Source organism: Marmota marmota, unplaced genomic scaffold (assembly GCF_001458135.2).
Source record: "Marmota marmota marmota unplaced genomic scaffold, marMar, whole genome shotgun sequence".
NCBI classification, from domain to species: Eukaryota; Metazoa; Chordata; class Mammalia; order Rodentia; family Sciuridae; genus Marmota; species Marmota marmota.
The window spans coordinates 16,301,704-16,322,677 of NW_026000057.1; the positions used below are offsets into that span (position 1 = coordinate 16,301,704).

General features: G+C 35.6%; 1 protein-coding gene and 1 non-coding gene across 8 annotated transcripts in view; both read left to right on the forward strand.

Moving 5' to 3' along the window:
* Rapgef2 (Rap guanine nucleotide exchange factor 2) overlaps positions 1-20,974 on the forward strand; it is a 263,457-nt gene that overhangs the window by 43,249 nt on the left and 199,234 nt on the right. The window lies entirely within an intron of this gene.
* Positions 3,320-3,396, forward strand: Trnaa-ugc. Its single transcript has one exon. It is a non-coding gene; the product is annotated as a tRNA-Ala (tRNA).

Below are 20,974 nucleotides of genomic sequence, written 5' to 3' on the forward strand. Positions count from 1 at the left end.
TTTTTTTTATTTTTTTTTTTTTTTTTTTTTTTACAGCTGCAGGGGTATACATATGAGGCTTTGGGTAGGAGCTGGATTACATATTACATGGTTGCTTTAAAGTTATATTTGATGGGGAATGAGTTAGTTGGAGGTGTTTCTGGTGTTCTTTTGAAATGGCAGGGTGCTTTTTGGGGAAGGTATTTCCACTGACTTTGAACCAATGCCTCCCTTGTTGACAGTCCATGTTGCCATAGTGATTTACATATTCTGTAACTGGTATTAGACAGGAATGTGGCGTTGGGTTGAGGAGGTGTGAGAGCAAGAGTGCAGCCCACCCATATGTGCATAGTCAGTTTGCTCAAGGAAGTCACTTCACAGCAGCCAGATGCCCCAGTGGTCTTTCTATAACCTCTTTTTCCCACATTCTTTTTCCTGTGTATGTGTGGGTGTCTGAGTCAGGAATAATGTCACAGGATGAGAACCCTTTTTCCTCAACCGGTCTTGCAGTCCTTCCTCTCATCCAGACCCAAACCCTATTGAAAATTTGGGGGTATCCTTCCAATTCATGTTTAAAGAATTCTCTTACATTCTGTCTACAGCTCCATAAACCACAGTTTTGGAGTTTAGGAACTCAAAATATTTGCTGTATTTTCTTTTGATTTGGCTAAAGCTAGGTCATAAAAGTTATCAAGATAACCTTAAACTCTCAGTTCTTTCTAGTAGTCTCATTAGAGAATTTCAGTTTATCATTAGAGAATTTTGGAGGTATCCTCCAGTCATTCCTTTTCTTCATGTTATTCAACTTAGTGAAACTATGATACATATTGCCCAGGAGTTTGTAACCTGGCTAAGTTCCAGAATGTTCTTGATGATCTTTTCAAGATAAAATTTTCAAGAAGATTCTAAGCAATAACTTTACTCTTGCAAGAAGCTGCTTGTAGGTGCCAGGGATATAGCTCAGTTGGTAGAGTGCTTGCCTCACAGGAGGCCCTGGGTTCAATCCCTGGCACCAAAAAAAAAAAAAAAAGCTGCTTATGTCTTTGATGGATCTAGGATTGTTAGCTTTTTGTTGTTGTGACCAAAATACTCATTTCAGAGGTTCAGTCCATGGTTGACCTACTTAGTTTTTCTGGGTTCTAGGTGAGAGAAAACACCATGGCAGAAGAGCGTGGCAGAGGAAAGCTGCTCATAGCCCTCAGCAAGAAGAGGGAGAGGCAGGCAGGGAGGGAGGGGGAGACAGAAAAAGAGAAAAGTACCAGGGACAAAATAAAAACCTCAAAGGCCATGCCCTTCCTTCTTACAGTTAACCATCCAGTTAGTCCATTCAGATTATTAATCCATTTAATGGATTGGTCTACTAATCAGGTTATAATTCTCATAATCTCATCATTTCACTTTTGAACATTCCTACATTAACAGTTTTTGTGGGATACCTCATATCTAAACCATAACAAGGATTTTTTTTAATTATTATTTTTTTAAATACCTTTTTTTTTTTTGTAGTTGTAGTTGGACACAATGACTTTATTTTATTTATTTATATGTGGTGCTGAGGATCGAACCCAGGGCCTTGCACATGCGAGGCAAGTGCTCTACTGCTGAGCCATAACCCCAGCCTCAAATACTTTCGTTTTATTTATTTATTTTATGTGGTGCTGAGGATCAAACCCAGAGTTTTGCACATTCTACCGCTGAGCCACAATCCCAGCCCCATAACATGAATTTATAAGAAAGCACAGAAGCACAACTATCTACCCCCCTTTTTTGGTTTGAACCCAGGGGTGCTTAACTATTGAGCCACATCCTAGCCTGTTTTTTTTAATTATTTATTTTTTTGTTCTAATTAGTTATACATGACAGCGGAATGCATTTCAATTTATAGTATAACAGTGGAGCACAAGTTTTCATTTCTCTGGTTGTACATGAAGTAGTCACCCATTCGTGTTATCATATATTCCACCATTTTTCCTACCCATCTGTCCCCTTCTTTATCTTCCCCAGCCTTTTTGGTTGTTGTTGTTTTTTGAGACAGGGTCTTGCTAAGTTGCTTAAGACCTCTCACTTTATTGCTGAGGTTGGCTTTGGACTTGGCAATCCTCTTGCCTCAGCCTCCTGAGCTGCTAGGATTACAGATGTGTGCCACTGTGCCCAGCTAGTTATAACCTTTTAAATACTCTTACCAAGCTGTATTGATGGTTTACTTATTAAACAATTTGCTTTCTTATATTTCTATTTCTTTAATGTCATAGTATTCAGAAAATAGTGGGAGGATTCAGTGTTTGTCCAATACAGTTGTCAGTGTAGGCCATGCCAGTGCTGACCCATGGAAACAGAATGCAAACCACATATGCAATTCTATTTTAAAAAAAAATTTATTTTTTTTGTTATACATGACAGTAGAGCCTATTTTGACATTTTTATACAAACATGAAGTATATCTTATTCTAATTAAAATGAGCCACACGTAAAAGTGAAATAGGTAAAGTTCATATTTTATTTAACCAGTATACATCCAAATATTGTCATTTCAACAAAAGCCTATTGAGACATCTTACAGTCTTTTTTATTCATACCAGCTCTGCAAAATCCAGGGTATATTTTACACTTTGGACCAGTCTCATCTCAAGCATCTCATTGTCACATGACAGGTGGCTACTTTGTTGTAAAGTACAAGTATAGAAAGTGCATGTTGTGACAGGTGAGACCATAAGGATCAGAGTGGGTAGGGTTAAGGGGAGGTTTAAGGTACCCAGAGGAACCAGGGCTAAGAAGATCTAAGCCATCAGGTGCCATCTGGAATGGTCAGCAGGGACCTTGGATATCTTCTCCGACCAAAGATGTAGCAGTGATAGTAGTGGTGTAGGTTCCTTAAAATATTGTGGGAGTAGGGCACCGTGGCACAGGTCTGTAATTCTAGCAACTTGGGTAGCTGAGGCAGGAGGATCCCAAGTTCTAGGCCACAGATAACTTTGTGAGATCCACAGCAACTTAGACCCTATCTCAAAATATAAAAAGGACTGGGGATATAGCTCAATAGTCAGGTTTCCCTAATCCCCAGTACTAGGGATCAGTGGGAGATCACAGGGAAACAATCAGGTTTATGTAACTGTGCCATATCTCATTCTCCAAATAACTGTCTTTCTTCCATATTTCCTGGTTATCTGAGTAAATTATGATTCAAATAATATGAGTGGTTGTTATATAATTCTAAATTTATCACTATAAAAAATGAATAAGAGGGACGAGAATTAATCTACAAAATCCACAAAAGGTGGGATGTTAATTGTGTATTTTTTACACTTACGGTCTAATAAAACATACAGTAAAAAGTCAGGCTGGGGATATAGCTCAGTTGGTAGGGTGTTTGTCTTGCATGCACAAGGCCCTGGGTTCAATCCCCAGTACCCCGCCCCAAAGGAAAAAAAAAAGTCTGAAATTTTGACTTTGAATACATTTAGATTAAGATTTTTTTTTCTTTTAAGGGGGTATAACCTAGGGGTTAAGGGTAGTTTTTGGTTAGTTGTAAAATTTTAAGGTCCAAAACTTTGAAGAACTCAGTAAATTATGGAGATAGCCACAAAAATCATTTGATGATTACTTACTGTGTACCATTATACTCTATTGTCATAGTACAGATGAGAAAACTGAGGCATGGAGATAGGATCTAACATTCAATTTTGCACATAAAAGAAGAGCTGGAATTGGAACCCAGGCTGTTTGGATCCAGAACAGACACTATTAACAAGTGTGGGGCTGACTTTTGTTTCTTTCTTTTCAGATTTTTTTTTTTTTTTTGGTATTTAGCCATGTTTTTTCCCCCATTACATAATTTTTACTGTGAAAATATTGGCATAACCTGAATAGAGGATAGAAAGACTCAAAATGCTGTACTAGTCTTTGCAGCTTTTCTCTAAATTCTGAACTACATCAGAATACAATTTTAGAAAAAGACTCACCAGCGACAACGTAGATCTAATTTTTTAAAAATCTTCTCTAACTAGCCTTTTTTTAAAAAATATTTTTAGTTGTAGATGGACACAATACCTTTATTTTGTTTATGTAGTTTTAAGTGGTGCTGGGGATTGAACCCAGGACCTCACATATGCTACGTCAGCGTTCTACCACTGAGCTACAACCCAGCCCCTCTAACCAGCCTTTTATTTTTATCTGGAACTATTTGTGACTAAACATTATTGGGGGAAATTATTAGCAACATAAAGGGGACGGTTGTAAAGAACTCAGAGAACTTTCTTACGGTTCAGTAAGAAAAGCAGGCATCAACAATGAACAAAGGGAAAGGAAAAATAACAAAAACCAAATGGTCTACAGTGTATGAAGATATGATTTTCACTAGAAAGTTAGTATGTAATCTGCATGAAATGCCTTTTTCCCTTTTTTGAAATTGGAAAAATATTGGAAAAAGAAAGATAGTATTCAGTTTTCCAAGGGGTTTGAGCAAACAGGCCAACTGACTGAGGTCAAGTGGCAGAAATGTATTTCAGCATTACTTAAAGTGAGATGAAAAAAATGGCAAGAATTTAGAATTTTAAAATGATGGAGCAAATAAAGAATTTGGAATACAAAACTGTTGTATAGTTGCTCTTGAAGATTTTTATATATATGGTGGATGTCACTGTGGAAGCTGATTATAAAATGTGTACTGTAGTTTAATGTTTGTTTAAAAACATATTTATGTGCCCACCTGTAGGGCTCACCCCTGTGCTTTGCTGCTCACTGGGTGTGTGACAAGATACCTCATCTCTTATTACTTGAGTTTTTTTCACAGAGATTTCATTACCAGTTTTCAGGTGTTGAAGTTAGATGAAAAGCAAAGGAAGATTTCTCTGTCGTGCATGGCATACATGCCTACTAAATGGCTTTCAAAATTTTCCAAAAATCTTAAATCTGGGGAGTAGATTGCTTGCTGGCAATTAAATTTTTCTTATTTTTTTTCTATCCATATTTATACTTTTCTACGAAAAGACATGTTTTGCAAATTTTTAAAAAGAGGTTAGAAAATGCTTAATTTACTTTTAAGTTATAGATGGCAAAGGTAGAATAGATGAGAATTTGTTTTATTGCTTACTGAGCTGAAAAACTTAGAACTCACTCATTCGATGTTGAAAATAGCCCTTCAGCCACATTTATATTTAATAGCATTTGTAAAGAAATAGTAGGTTTTAACAATCCTGCTGATTGTTTATCTTTAAATAAAGTAGGTGGGAAGGCAAGGGTTAAAGCAGAAGGAAATAAAAATTAAAAAATGGTAAATGCCAGTTATTTATATTAGTTTTTGGCAAAATTTCAAAATTTTAAAATTTTCTTTTATTTTGAACTGGGAAGTATTTTACCCCTTAAGAAAGAGGAAGTCATGACCTGGGGATGTAGCTCAGGGGCAGAGCTAGTGCATACTGTGCAAGGCCCTGGGTTCCATCCCCAGCACTGCAAAGAAAGTCATGCTGTCAGATGATTTATTAATTGAAGGGGTTGAATATAATAATGATATTTCCAGTTATTTTTCCTCATTTTATTTTCATGTTGTCTCAAAATCCTTGAAGCATCCATAATATATGGTGGTGGTGCATGGTTTTTTTTAAAAAAATATTTATTTTTTAGTTGTAGTTGGACACAATACCTTTTATTTTATTTATTTACATGTGGTGCTGAGGATCCAACCCAGGACCTCGCACACGCTAGGCAAGCACTATACTGCTGAGCCACAACCCCAGCCGCATGGTGCATTTTTAATTACTACCTGTTGAATGATTCCTCTTTACATTTAAAATGGAATTGTTCTATTTTTTTTTTTCATGGTTTTCGTGTAAACCAGTCCTGGGGTTGTATATACTTAGGCATGGGTATAGGAGGAAATCCAGGTTATATATTCCATTTTCTTAGAACATACATCTTTTTGTCCATTGGTTGCATTCTGGAGTGACTATCAAGAAGAGGTTCAGAAGAAACAAAAGTAAACCTAATTCTTATAAATACATTGATTTATTTTATACAGTTTCTCTCTGTACCTATTTACTACATTTGAGATTTTATAAATGTTTGTTGGTATGTTTTTGAAAGAAGAGTATTGTAGAGAAATTGCTTAATATCTTAATGTATGTGGCTGATTCATCACTGTTGAATTTGTAACCAGGAGTGCTAGAACCATACCTGGAAGAAGATTATCTCATGCATCCAAATTAAACTTAAACAAGTCCCTCTCCTCATTGCCCATGGCTTTTTTTTTTGGTGAATCCTTGATTTTCTAATATGCATCATGGATCTAAGGCAGGAGAGGGTAGAGTTAAAATTATAGTATTTCTCTTCCTTCTTTTCTCCTCCTTCTTTCTTCTCTTCTCACCCATTTTTTAAAATAAGAGACTGTTTTATGTGAATGGTGAAAGAGAACCAGGGAATTATTTTGATTATTTCCCTAAACAAATAATTTGTGCTCTATCAGTGCTTAAATATTGCTTAAGTATTAGACTGTCTGGTATTGAGGGTCCAGTAAACACTTCATAGAGTGAGATAGCTTAGTATTGGGTAGATGTTTGTCCATTGTTTTAGAGCAATAAAAACCAGAAGTTCTTAGAAGAGAAAGTTGCTATTACAGATTTGAATTGAAAATGTAATTTAAAAACTTTATGAAGTGTCATAACACTGACATGCTTTTAAAACAGTTGGGGACAGGTGAAAGTTGGATGTAGGAAATTGCTCCTTTAATCTTAGTTTTTTAACTTAAATTTTTTTTTTTGTCCTTTACTTTGCACACACTAGTGGATGGTTCACTGAGTAGTATTAAGTTATATTGTTATTATTATTAGGAATCATTCTATTAAATTATTTATAGTAGTTATATTCTATAAAGCCCCCCTGACTGTTGAAGTAGTGAATTCATTAGTTAGTTTTCTGTCACTATACCAAAATACCTGCTTTATAATTACATTATAAAGCAAAAGGTTTATTGTGGTTTACAGTCAATTGAGTGGACTCATTGATTTGGGCCTGAAATGGCAGTGGCAGGAAACGTATGGGGGAGCACACTCATGGCCAGTAAGAAGGGGAGAAGAGGAAGAGGCTGGGGACATGCCCCCAATGATTTGAGGACCACCCATAAGTCCCCACTACTCAGAGGTCTATTCACAGTACCTCCCAGTAGTTCCACTCTGGGGACCAACCCTTTCCTTTGAGGAACATTCAACATCTAACTATAGCAGCGAATAATGAACCATTCCTCTTAGGGGAAATACAGGATTAGGCTTATGTATTCTCTCTCTGATCCATACATAACCTTGTTTTTTTTTTTTTGACAGCATGCCTTTATTTTATTTGCTTATTGTTGTATGCGGTGTTAAGGATTGAACCCAGTGCCTCACACATGCTAGCCAAGTACTCTGCCCTTGAGGTCCAGCCCTGTAACCTTGTTTTATGTGTGTCCATGTCTAAAACTACCTTAACTTAATATATGTGGCTGATTCATCAATGTTGAATTTGTAACCAGGAGTGCTAGAACTATACCTGGAGGAAGATTATCTCATGCACATGTTTTCTGTTCAAGGCACCTCATAGCCTTCTTTCACTACTTCAGCAGTGTGCTTGAGGGCCATTGTAAACAATGAAATCATCAAAGAAAGCACAGAAAAGGGGAAAATCAGGCACTGAATATACCTCAAAAAGGATTCTTGTTCATAGATGAGAACCAAAACAAGGAGTCCGTGTGGTGCCTTGTTCAGCCCTAGCTGGGAACACGTGTTGGACAACTTGAAGTTTTCTTTTCACATGTTCTTGAATGACCACAAAAGTGCCAGCGGTGTTGAATGTTGGAGTTACAAATCAATTTTAACAAGTAGGTGAATTCCCAAATATGGAATCCTTGAGCATGATGATGGATTTTGGAATCAGGCATTGATCTGGAAGCTCAGTTTTCAGTCACTCAGCTCCTAATGTTTAGTTGACTCTGCCCACCTGCCATTTCTGCTCTAGTCCTGCTATTCTCCAACAAGCTTCAGTGTAAAGTGTGTGTGTGTGTGTGTGTGTAGGTGTAGGCTGCTGTCAATCTAGTAAGCAAGAAAATAGAAAGTGCCCAAGTAATGTAGTCTGGTAGTGAATAAAACTAAAGCGTAGCTATAGAGAATTTACTACTGATTGTTCCCAAAATTGTTGGATAAATCAGAGATTTCTGTTGTGCTTACCTTTCCTTGTACTTTGAGTATTAGTGTCATTTATGATGGGGAACATAAATACTGGATTCAGAAGTAGACTGTTCTGTATGCCACACAAATCTGCATGCATACAGACCATACTGCTTCAAGTATTTTAAATTCTGCCACTGAGTTTGGCTTCTCCTTTCCATGTGGTCTTAAGAGTTGCTCACAGCTGCAGTTCATGATGATGTGTTTCCTAAGGAGTCTAGTTCAATTTGGTGCTTGTTGTGAGTTGGTGTGAAATTAAAAAGATGATTTGAATGTGGTCAAGGACCAAGTTTGAAAACAGCTTGTCAATTGATTATTAGGGAGGTTTTTAATTTTTTCTTTTAAAGACTGTCAGATTGATTTTATGTGAAAGCTTACTTTTTAAGATTAATAAACATGTATTAATCATGTGCTTAAAGTCCTGTGCTAGATTAATAAATATGTATTAATCATGTGCTAAAGTCCTGTGCTAGATAAATAATACACGTTCTTCCCTGTCGTTTAGGAGCTTACAATCTAGTTCAGGACATAAAATATTTTTTTAAAAAAATTTTATTTAGTTATAGTTGGACACAATACCTTTATTTTATTTATTTATTTTTATGCGGTGCTGAGGATCAAACCCAGTGCCTGGCCCATGCTAGGCGAGCGCTCTACCACTGAGCCACAACACCAGCCCCATAATAAAATATTAAAAAATAAAATAAATAGCAAAAGTGTGGGCTTTTGGAAATAAATTGGACAGAGGGTGTTTGAGGAGAGTGGAGTAAGAAGTAAATAAGGTCAGCATCGATTATTACTTTGTGGCTTTTAATCATTGTGTGTGAGTGTGTGTGTTTAAAATAGGATATCATCTAAGTTTTGCATTTCAGGAATACAGTAATGTGTGAACTTGATAAGAGTGTTAGTAGGAGACAAGTTACTGCTTTCTCTGCAGGGATGAAGGCTTAATCTTCATGTTTGACAGAGTGGGGAAAACTGAGTAGGAACAAGAGTCCATAGGTCTAGATCACTGAATATGGATAAGGAGAATCAGAAAGTAAGCTCTTAGGCCTTTACAGTAATGAATATTTCCTCTCTCTAAGTGTGTAAGTCATTCTCCAACTTTAATCTAAATCCAGAAATTTGGAGGCCAAATGCCCATGCTTAAATCTATGAAAGTCTTTTGCATTGTTCTATTTTTTTACTTTATCATAAAACATGTTTTAGATTGACAGGTCCACATGAGTATATATTTTTTTAAAGAAAATAATTTTATTCTAGAATAATGTAGATTACAGAATAGTTACAAAGATAGTCTAGGAAGTTCTTCTGTAGCTCTCACCAAGTTTTTCTAATGTCAGTATCTTACATTATTGTGATTAATTTGTACGAACTTAAGAAGTCACATTGGTATATTTCTGTTGACTTTGTTCTGACCCCACTGGCTTTTCCACTAGTGAGTGTGTCTTTTCCAGGATAGCATGCAGGATACCATGTTGCATTCTGTCATCATACCTCCTTAAAACTCTCTTTTGACCTGTGCTTCTCATTCTTCACGTGTTTTTCATGACCTTGAGAGGTCAGATATTCTGTGGGATGTCCCTTAACTGGGATTTGCCTTATGTGTTTCTCTAGACTGCAGTTAAGGGTGTTTGGGAGGAAGACCACAGACATTAAGTACTGTTTTCATTACATTATATTAAAGGTGCATCCCTGTCGACATAACTTATCACTGTTAATGTTGATCTTGATTACCTTGCCAGGTTGGGTTTGTCAGATTTCTCCACTGTAAAATTACCTTCCCTGCCACATCTATTCTTTGGAAGCAAGTTATTAAATTCAGCCTGTACTTAAGGGGTGGAGGAATTAAAGTTTACCTTCTGGAAGAGGGCATCTAGATAAATTGCAGTACTATATTTGGAATGCTTCTATAAAATAGATTTACCTCGTTTACCACATTTATTCAATTATTTATACCAGTATGAATTTAGATATATTCATTTTATACTTTAGGTTATAATTTAATAGAATATGATTTACTACTTAGGTTTTTTTTTTTCTAGCTTGTGGCATTGGAGCTTCTTCATGTTTGCTTCTATTTTCATTTGATGTGACTTTCTCCCCACCTACTGTTTCTTTGAGCAGGTTCTTAACTTCTCAGCACTACTAAATGCTCCAGGCTCATCTTGCATTTTCCCTCTCCCAGGCCTAGAGTCAGCCATTTCTGTAGGAACCCCTGGATCCTTTCACTAGAGAAGGGTATTAGAATCCAGCATCTGGCTGCTGGGGGTGCTCATTGCCACTGGGGTGTTACCTCGTCTAGGCTTTCACAGGGCAGGGCCAGGAAGTAGATGTGTATATACAGACACACATAAGTAGAGTTTTGTTATGCCAAAGGATTTTCTAAGTAAAAATAGAGAATAAAGCAGTTTTCTAATAACATTAGAGTGGTAGATCTAAAAAAAATAAAATAAAATAAACTAGCTGTAAAGTCTTTATTGTTTGTGTTGTTATCATCTAGTGACAAGGGTAAATCACAAAAAAAGTGTAAACTACTGTAAAGTACTTTTTTAGGTTTTTTAAAAAATTTGTTACTATTAGTTTATCATTCTATATGTTGTTTTTGTAATAACAATATGCAGAGAGTCCTATAAACCACTATATTTGTTTCTGGACTTGATTTCCAATGGGTCATAAACTCATGCATTATAATCTGTTTCAGATACTTGTGAACTTAATAGAACTATTTCAGAATTGTGGTATGAAAATTAAAGGCAGAATGCAGTACAAAGGCTGCAACATTTTAGGCAACAGTTTATGTTATGTTGCTTCCCTTTGGATTTTTTTTTCCTCATTGTGACCTTTTGAGTAAAATTGCTTAAGACTTTTTTTTCCTTCCTTTTTCCTTTTTGGCAGTATGGGGGATTAAACCAGGGCTTTGCACATACGAGGCAAGTGCTCTACTATTAAGCCACAACCCTAGCCTGCTTTGATTTTTTTAATGTATTCTGTACATTGTTTAATTTTTATGTGTTAAAAGGAAGCTAAAAGTTTTATTATCCTGTCTTCTTTCATTTTTTATATAAAAATTGTATTAAGCTCAATATAAGTTAAGTGTTGTTCATAGTGCCCCCCAAAACTGATATTACAATCATTACTAAAATGCAGATATCCTGTTATTGTTCCCCCTCCACCTTATTATTACAGTGCAGTCATCTGATTTATTTTAAGCTTCATTAAATATTTTATTAGAATCTGATAGCCCCTTTTCATTTATTGTTCAATTAAAAGCTTAACCTTGTATTGAACAAAGTTTTAGGGACTGCTTGATACATGATAGGCACTGTGCTTTGAAGTCTTATGTAAAATCTGCCCCTGAAGACTTACATCAGAATATTGTAAAGAATTGGTTGAGAAGCAGAGTTTAAAAGCATTTTAGTTTTGTTGCAGAAGCATAGTCCATATGGACTATTAGACTTTAGTTATTTGTGAACTTGTATTGTTTGTATTTATGGAGTGATCTAGGATTCACATAGCACTGTGAAAAATGTGTATTTACTCAAATGGTCATGAAAACTTTGTCCATATATATGCGTTATGCAGCATGTTTATCTTACTAATTCTGTTAGAATTAATATTAAATACATTTATGTTTTCTGAGAGCGATAGTTAGAAGAAAATGGCTTTTATGTACTTGGTGGTTGACAGGTTATAGGGTGTTGTTATTCTGAGATAATTTAGTTACTGAATTTAATGTCTCATTTGGTAGTAAAAGGTTATGCTTATGATTAGTTCAGAATAAATTTACATATTTTTTAGACCTAGGTGTAAGAATCAGCCAGAATAATCCATATCAACTACACATCATGGTCTTAATTTTTTGTTACTATTGTTTTCATTATTATTTTTGGATGAGACAGGAAACTATAGAGTAACATGAATTAACAATAATTAATTCATGGTATTGGATTTCACACCAGGGTGTGTTCATGTAGCCTATTTTTTAAAAAGGAATTTCATTTTTATGGCCTTCATTTCCATTCTGGTTAGGAGGCACTAGGGCAAGATTCTTTGACATGTTGTTTAAAAAGCACAATAGTCTATGAAAGTACCAACAAGAGAAAGTTATAGAAACTTAGAATAGAAACCTAGAAATTACCAAATGGATTCATGTATTTATGATTCATTTTGTAAGTATTATGCATCTCAAGTGTATTCTTGGCTCAGTTTTCTATTTTTTTTTTTTTTAAATTTCTGGTGTTATATTTCATTGTCTTACCTCTGATTAGTGTATATTGGAATGTTTGCTAGGTGTCATTCACTTTAATTGTTTACACTTTTATATTGGTCAAATACTATATTCTTTTCTTTTTCAAAACTAGGGATTTAACCCAGGGGTGTTCTACCACTGAGCTACATCCCTAGTTATTTTATTTTATTTTTTATTTTGAGATGGGGTCTTACTAAGTTGCTCAAGCTTAGCTTGAACTTGCAATCTTCCTGCCTCAGTCTCCCGAGTCCTGGAGTCAGGCGTGTGCTGGGCTCTGATACTATATGCTTTCAATAATCTCTTTTATTTGTCTTTAACAGACTTCTTAATTATATCACTAGCTTCATTAGCAGTCTAATTACCTAGTATAGTGTACATGAGTTTACTTTGATGTAGAATTTTGGAACAAGGTTGGGATCATCTAGTTCATTGGTTCCCTGACACTGAGACATCTGGAGAGCTTTAAAAAATTACTCATCCTGGGTTACTATCACATTCCCCATAGATTCTGATTTAATTGATTTGGAGTATTTTTTTTTTGATGCTGGGCATGGAACCTTACATACGTTAGGCAAGCACTCCACCACTGAGCCACAACCCCAACCCTGGCACGAGACTTTTGAAACCTTTCCCCAGGTCATTCTAATGTGCCCGCAAGTTGGAGAACCATAGTTCCTTACACTGTGGACAAGAAAAGTAAGATCCAGTCTTGTTAATCAAGTAACTTCTATTTGAGGATACAAAATTATTAAAATTGGTAAATTTAGCATGACTCAAAATAGATGTTCATATTGGTGGTTTTAATAATTTAGAAATGTAGTTAATGAATGGAGAAGTCTTTATCCGAATCCTTTCTTTTTTCTGCTGTCAATGACTTTATAAGGTGAGGAGTTTGAATAACAGGATAGGAATGGCTAGATTTTTCCTGGGGTAAATAGTGACGCTCCTTGCCTTGCTTCTCACAATTTCCTGGAACTGGATCATTGCTCACTCTTGGAGAAAATATCTAGAATGACTTATAGGTTATTCAAGGAAGGATACTGTGCAAATTTTCAAGTAAGGGATGTTCTAACTGAAACAGTTAACCTACATTGAGACATATACAGTGCTTGGCATTATATGCAGTAACTCTTCAATTAATATTTGAGTGAGTCTTTAAATACTATACCGGCAAGGATCTTCAGTTTAACTGATTGTTGAGGTAAGGAATCTGCCCTTTTATGAGTTGATTAATTTCTTTAGTTTTTTAAAAAAAATTGGGGTTGGGGCCAGGTGTTGTTGTGCTCACCTGTAATCCCAGTGGCCCAGGAGGCTGAGGCAGGAGGATTGCAAGTTCAAAGCCAGCCTCAGCAATGGTGAGGCGCTAAGCAACTTAGTGAGACCCTGTCTCTAAATAAAATACACAATAGGGCTGGGGATGTGGCTCAGTGGTTGAGTGCTCCTGAGTTCAATCCCTGGTACCACCCTCCCCCCCAAATGGGGGTTGGGGGCTGGGGAGGTAGCTCAGTGATAGAGTGCTTGCTTAGCATGTATGAGGTCCTGGGTTTGATCCCAAGCACCACGAAAACCAAAACAAAACAATAAAAAAGTTGGAATTGGGTTGATGTTTTCTAAGGATTTTCTGACTCAAGCATCTTATTTATGATTCTATAACCATTGACTTATGGAAGTGTAATTTTAAATAAATGACATGGTATCTCCTAGCAGTTCAGAGAAGTCAGTGTTCTCAGCCAGATAATTAGGAGATCGTCAGCCTAGAGTTGGAACTGGAGAAGCAGGATTCAGGCTGTTAGTGAAATGGCAAGAGTCTTACTAGGTAGCTAGAATTGGGAAAGGACAATGACAGTGGTTCATTCCCTACACAATCCTTGAGTTCTCATAAGAGGTAAAAGAGATCAACCCTTACTGACTTAGGTTCCATCTTTTGGAGTCCTTTCACTCATAAAGTTGACTTTGCTTTTGGAGAATGCGTACTCTTTCTGTCACTGAACTCAGATTTTAATCACTCCTTTCACTCACACTGCCTTGGTTTTTTCTTTTTTAAATTTAGATTGCCTCAGAAATGGGTTACTCCACTCAGCACTTAAGAAAAGAACTAGTGGTTAATGATGGATATTTTGGGATGTCAAATGTACTTGATAATTTTTACAATAAACAGTTTCTGGAAATAGGTAGTAGACTGGGTTAATGAGTGACTAAAAAAGATTTTGGAATTCAGAGTCTCTTACTTATCAGAGGAAATTGGTGACTTGCTGAGGTTCTCCGACAGGATTTAATTCCAGATCTCAGATTCCTGTCCATGCTTTTTAAGAATTTTACATAAGATCAAGTGGGTGTAGGTAAACATTCTGTTTATAGAAATTGGTATGAGAATAATATGTGTACCTTAAGATTCTGTTTGCGGAGAAAGCCAATCAGTTGTATAACCTGTTATAAATATGTATAGTGTGAACCATTGAAAAGTGGGAGCTTATATATTTATTTAAAGCAATAATTTTTGGGTGTGAAAAAACATAGGATTTCTATATATTTGAAATTTAGTATGAACCATAGAGATTTACATGAAGAAAATTTTAATTTGTATGGATGGTTATCATGATTCTTGAATTGGCAATAGGGACAATCTTAAACTATAGTAGGACACTGTGAGATTTTTAAATTTACCAAAAGGGCACATAGATGAGAAAAACTTGAGAAACTTAGCACTTAAAGCCAATATGGAATTCCGGTTAGCAGTTTTAACTTTCCATTTTGATTGATGGTCAGCTTCTTTCCCATTTCTTTTTACTTATTTTTCCTTGTTTTGACAAGATCCAAGAGGATTAGAAAATTGAATGTTTTGGCATTTTTTTTTTCTTCCCTGTGGCCTTGAACAAAGATGGGAATATTCATTAATATAATTCTGTCTTGAAAAGAAATGCAGCTAATGGAAAGCAGATAATGTGCTCTTTGTAAGAAGTTTCCAGGTAGGGGGAACATAAGCGATGTTATCCCTTTCTCTAGTAGAGCTATTACTGGGCATTATTATGTTGTTATCCACCTGAATCAATTCTCTATTTAGGTCAGGAGAAATTCCTGGAATTAGTTTGGGCAGTATTGTAGATGTGACATTTCTGTGTGTCTCTTTTGATTCTTTCTCAAGGAATAAAACAGCACTGCTTTGTCTGTTGGCTGGCCTGTGCCACATTTAGTTAGTAAATGCATCCTTATGCTTCATGGTGGACTCATTTGTAAAGTAAAAGAATGTATTAATGGTGGACTCATTTAAAAATAAAGTGTGATCTTGAAAAACAATATATTTCATTTATCATGTGTATTGTTACAAAGTGGAGAAAAACTATAGAATTCCTTTGAAAATCAGCCCCTTCTACCTTCTTTGCTCTGAAACCTTTGAGAAAAGTATACTTAATTCAAATAGAAGGATTTACATTTCTCAGGCAATCAACAGTTTGCCAAGTTGAATTATTTTTTGTTTATGAGTTCTCTTTCCTAGTTCTACCCAACTCTTTTCAACATTCTAATCCAAAATGCAGCCATCATTATCCAATTTGACAATTCAGTAGTGTCAAACTCATAAAAGCCACTCATTGTGAATTGCTGTCTTTTATAGCACTATCAAAATGCAAAGGTAGGCAGACTAATCGTGACTGTTTGTAGGTTATCAGTCTTCTCTTTGGATACAGTTAGTGGAGTACTAAGTCCAGCTTAAGTACTAAGTACTAAGGAAGTCCAAATGGTGATTGTATGTATTAAAAATTATAATTAACAATCAAGGGTAGGTAATATAGCAAGAATATATTCCAAGCTTGACAAGTAGGCTTACATAGAATTTTTTAAAAATGTACTTTGGCAAGACATACCAGCATATCCTTGAATGACCAGATAGGGAAGATTATTTTAAAGAGACCATTTTCATTGTGTGCTGGAAAAGAAGTATGCATAAGACCTAATTGGAAGCACAAGATCTGTCCTTACTATGTAGGACACTGAATTAGAGGTTGGGAGGAAAGGACTAAAATTCTGTATATTTTATGCTGGAGAGATAGAGTTTATCATGATGGTTAAGAATGCTAGATTATCTCCTTCATTTATAAGCTATGTGATCTTGAGCAAGTTACTTAAACTGTCAACGCCTCATCTATCTGCAAAAGAGGGGGACAATGAAAAACTACCTCGGAAGATTCCTGTTAGAATGAAAAGGATCCTTTTCAAACAAGTAGTTTTTATGGGTTTGACACTACTGAATCCATTAATTAAATTAATTGGCTACATTTTAGGTTAGAATCTTCAAGAGTTGGGTAGGAATAGAAGGGCAAGTTATATACAAAAATTTCAGCTTGCTGATATAAAATTTTGATAAAAATAATAGTTATAATAGGTATGAATAGTGCCTATACAAAGTCAGTGCTGAAATGTGTTACTTTTATTAATTTTATACCCTTTTCTCTTTTAACTGTAATGGTAAAACTATGAAGTCATTAACACCCTGTTTTATAAGTAAGGCTCAGAGAAGTGTTTTTGTAGGAAAGCTGATATTAAAATCCAGGCTTTCAAATTCTCAAGCCAGACCACTACCACAATGTCTCTGTGTACCATTTGTTTTCATAAAAGGAATAACAAATATTTATATACATTTATTCTAAAATTCATTGAGCCAGGAGCTTGTTGCAATATTTAAGGTCCCATGTGTTCATGTTTTCTCCTTACCTGGCTGATAGCATTGCTGGATGGTTGTGGTACTTTATGAGAGTTATAAAGCCAACTTATTGTTGTAACAACAGTCATGAATTTTATACCTTATCTGAAAAATATAAATTCTCATATTACAGGGCCATTTAATAGCACATTATCAAGTTTGGTGGAAATGAGATACTTTTGACAAGGAACCGAATTGTTCATGGTACAAATTCAGTGATTTCTTCAAATATTCCCTATTTTTGTTTCCCAGACTCATCTGGTTACAAAAATTACTTGAGAGTGGCAAGTGGATTTCTGCTTATGATCTAGATTCCTAGGTATCTAGAATTTATGATTTAGTTTGGCTAGAGAGGGAGCTCAGCATTATGTGTTATCTAAGAAACGGAGTGACTTCAGTGTAGTTGAGGGACTATTTTCCCCTACTTGGCATGTAGCTTGGTTCATTGGTTATTTACTTTCTTTGTCTATTCAAGAATCTTACATTGTCCATCCAAAGTGAAGAAAAGATGTTGCTCAGCTGTACTTTATTCACAAAAGGCCCTCCATTTGATCTATAAGTATCAACACACTTATGCAGATACCATTGACCATGAGGTCAGGACTGCAACTTTGCCCTTTGTGGTAAGGATCTCACCTGGTGGAACTGTGTGATGTTGAATGAAACTTAAACATGATAATAATAAAATGCTGTTCACTGGCGAACAAAAAAAAAAAAAAAAAAAAAAAAAAAAGAGCCATTGTTTTCATTCACTCTTATAGATATCCTAAAATTATGTATTATATTTGTTATTTTGTAGATTGGGAATCATAAGCTTTTGACCTTTTAAAGTGATTTCAAAGGTTTCAGAGTCATGCCTTTCATTTGATTATTGTGCTTGGTCCCTGTAACCTATTTGTGAAAAGAGATTCTTCTTCACCTGGTTTGTTCTTCAGGAGGGAGAGAAACTTTTATGACAACTTCAATTTTTCTATTGCTATGATTTTCCTTGTCTTTCAAAACATGAGGTTTCTGATTTGGGCTTTAAAAAAGAACCCCAGTGTATGTCTGCTGCTGGAGTTTCATTGGTGACAGCTACTTGAGAAATTTAGAGATTCCACCCCTTTTTCTTTCCTCTGTGTCAGTGGCAGTAACAAGCAGATTGGGTGGGGAACGGGGTGGGGGGTTAGAAGGAGTCCAGGTGGGGAAAGAGACAGGTGCAGTGGCAATGATACATGAGTGCCTGTAGAAGCAGATGATGCCTGTGGTTCCACATTGAAGAGTAAATTTCTCCCAATTAGGTTGTTTAAAAGATTTGTTTTCTTTGGTATTTCCTGAGTAATATTAAAGTTTATAATACTCCCTGTTTTTAATTGGTTCTTTTTAGTTATACATGACATTAGAAATCCATTTTGACATAATTATAAAATCATGGAATATATCTTGTTCTGATTCAGACTCCAGTACCTCTCCTTCTCCTTCCCTCTCCCTACCCCTCCTCTCTTCCCTCTATTGATCTTTCTGCCATTTACCCATAGTTTATAAAACTCTCTTTTTAAAGGAGATAAATATTAACTAGAAAAATTTAATCTTAAGAGTGTTTGAGCATACTTTATATACAGAGATGAAAAATTGCTCTATATGTGTAATAAGAATTGTAATGCATTCCACTGCTGTCGTGTATTTAAAAAAAATAAAATCAATAAACAATAAAAAGAATAAAAAAATGTTTGCATTGCATTTTGTCAAAAGTGAGAAGAGAGAATTTCTGCCTATTCTCTTCCAGCTTCCCCCCACCCCATATGTCCAGGAACTGCAGTTCAGTTGTCCTTCATCTTCCATTGTTTTTCTGGGGATAGCATTATTGCTTAGTTATAATTATAGCTATAGGCTGTACTGGAACAAAAAGCAAAGGCAGGCATGTTCCTTTATTTTGGTTCTCCTTTATATGTCCTGGGCTGGAAGGATTTCAGGATCAGCTAGTTAACCTCCCATCTTCTGTGGTCAGTACCTGAACTATCTTTGTTGAGAGCACTTAAAAGGTTATCAGAGGTCATTCAATAATTACCTGCCCAAATCTCTCTGCTTTTAAGTAGCTGACACCTGACATTTACAGAGTTCCTTATTGAATATTTGTGCAAAGGTTCTCTTCTTTGTGGAGAGAGAGCAGTAATCACCAAAACAGCCCTTGGTGATTGTAACAGCAACAACAAAATGCCCCAAATTCTGAGTTAACTATAGCCACATACTCAGGAGAACAACCAAAAGTATCTTAAAAAGCAAGGCTGGCGGTGCAGCTCAATGATAGAGCACTTGCCCTGCCTGTGGGAGGCCCTAAGTTTGACCCCAGTATCGAAAAACATAATCAAAGACAAAAAGCAAAACTACAGTTGTCTTTAAAGTCCACAAAACTGTTTTTTTATTTTTATTTTTTGGTTTGTTTATAGTGCTAGGGATTGAACCCAGAGCTTCATGATTTTTAAATTTATTCCATTTGTGCAATATTAATTGAATCTTATTGAGAAGGATGAAGTTTTACTAGTGTTTGCTAAATTGTACCCTGGAACTTGAAGGAACCAAAAATTGTCATTGGCTATCTGCTAGTAGCTCTTATTCACATTTGTTGTATTTGGCCATTTTAGAGTCTGGCTAAATTCCCTTCTTTCTTAGTTTGAACAGCAGCAATAGCTGTATAATTGCCAGTGTTTAAGTGCTGTATATTCCTTATTTTATTGGATCTTCACAGCAACACTCTGAAGTGTAGGAACTACCCTCAATTTACAGATGTTGAAATTTAAGCTTAGAGTTGTTTAGTAACTCTACCAGTGTCTCACAGCAAAATGGCAAAGTCAGGATTTCTGTGAGGGTCCACTGCCAAAGTAAGTCCTCCCAGTTGTTACTTTCTGCCATCACTGTCATGTGTAGTGGCTGTGTGCAGTATTTCCTACAATTCTTTCCTGGATCATGAAATTGTTTATATTTTCCACAGCATTTCTTCATTTTACAGACAAAATAATTCATAAACTCAGATTCCACTGTATGGTAAATGCCAGGCATCATTATTCTCTTGGGGAAATGTGTTGCTTGAATCAATATGGGGAAAATTCTTTTTCTTTTAGTACCCACAACGTAGATATTTCCATAGATCTGATGTTTTTGCTGTCCAAGAGACCTTTAATTAAAAAAGACATTTCTGAATCAAGTTTGACCACTGAAAAACTACTCACGAAGATATGGCAAATTAAATTTCAGTGACATTGTGTTTTCTGATCTTCAAAATCACAGCGATTTGTTATTTCAAAAGGATGTGTTCATTGGCTATATCATGATGGAACTTACCATTTATTTACCAGTCATTTATTCACCATTTATTTGTTACTTTCTGTGGTTTATTTTGCCCTTTTGTTTGAATACTTTCTCATGGTTTACCTTTTTTTTCCCAATTAGAATATAAGAATTCTACAACTTGACCTCTTCATTAGAAGTGAGGAAATAATTTTGATTGACAGGGTGAGCAAACAATAGTCTTCTAAACCAGTGTAGCAGCATCCTATTTATAGATAGAAGCAGCTGCATCCTCTTTCTTTACCTAGAGGAACACTGTTGTTCTGAGATCATCGGGTGAATGATCCTGTGGGACAGTGTGAGACAGTTATGACACAGGTATTACTGATCTGTCCAATCAGCTTCTCCCCATTTGTAAAAAAGGAGAATCTGTTTTAAATCTAATATCTAAGTATGAAATGTGATATTGATTTCATTAGTTACATTGTTTTTAATGGGATTATTTCATTGAATTTTGTTTGATATTACATTAGTATTTTAGTTGTATAAACACTTTAAAAAGTTATATCAAGTATAAACACATGTATCTTCTCA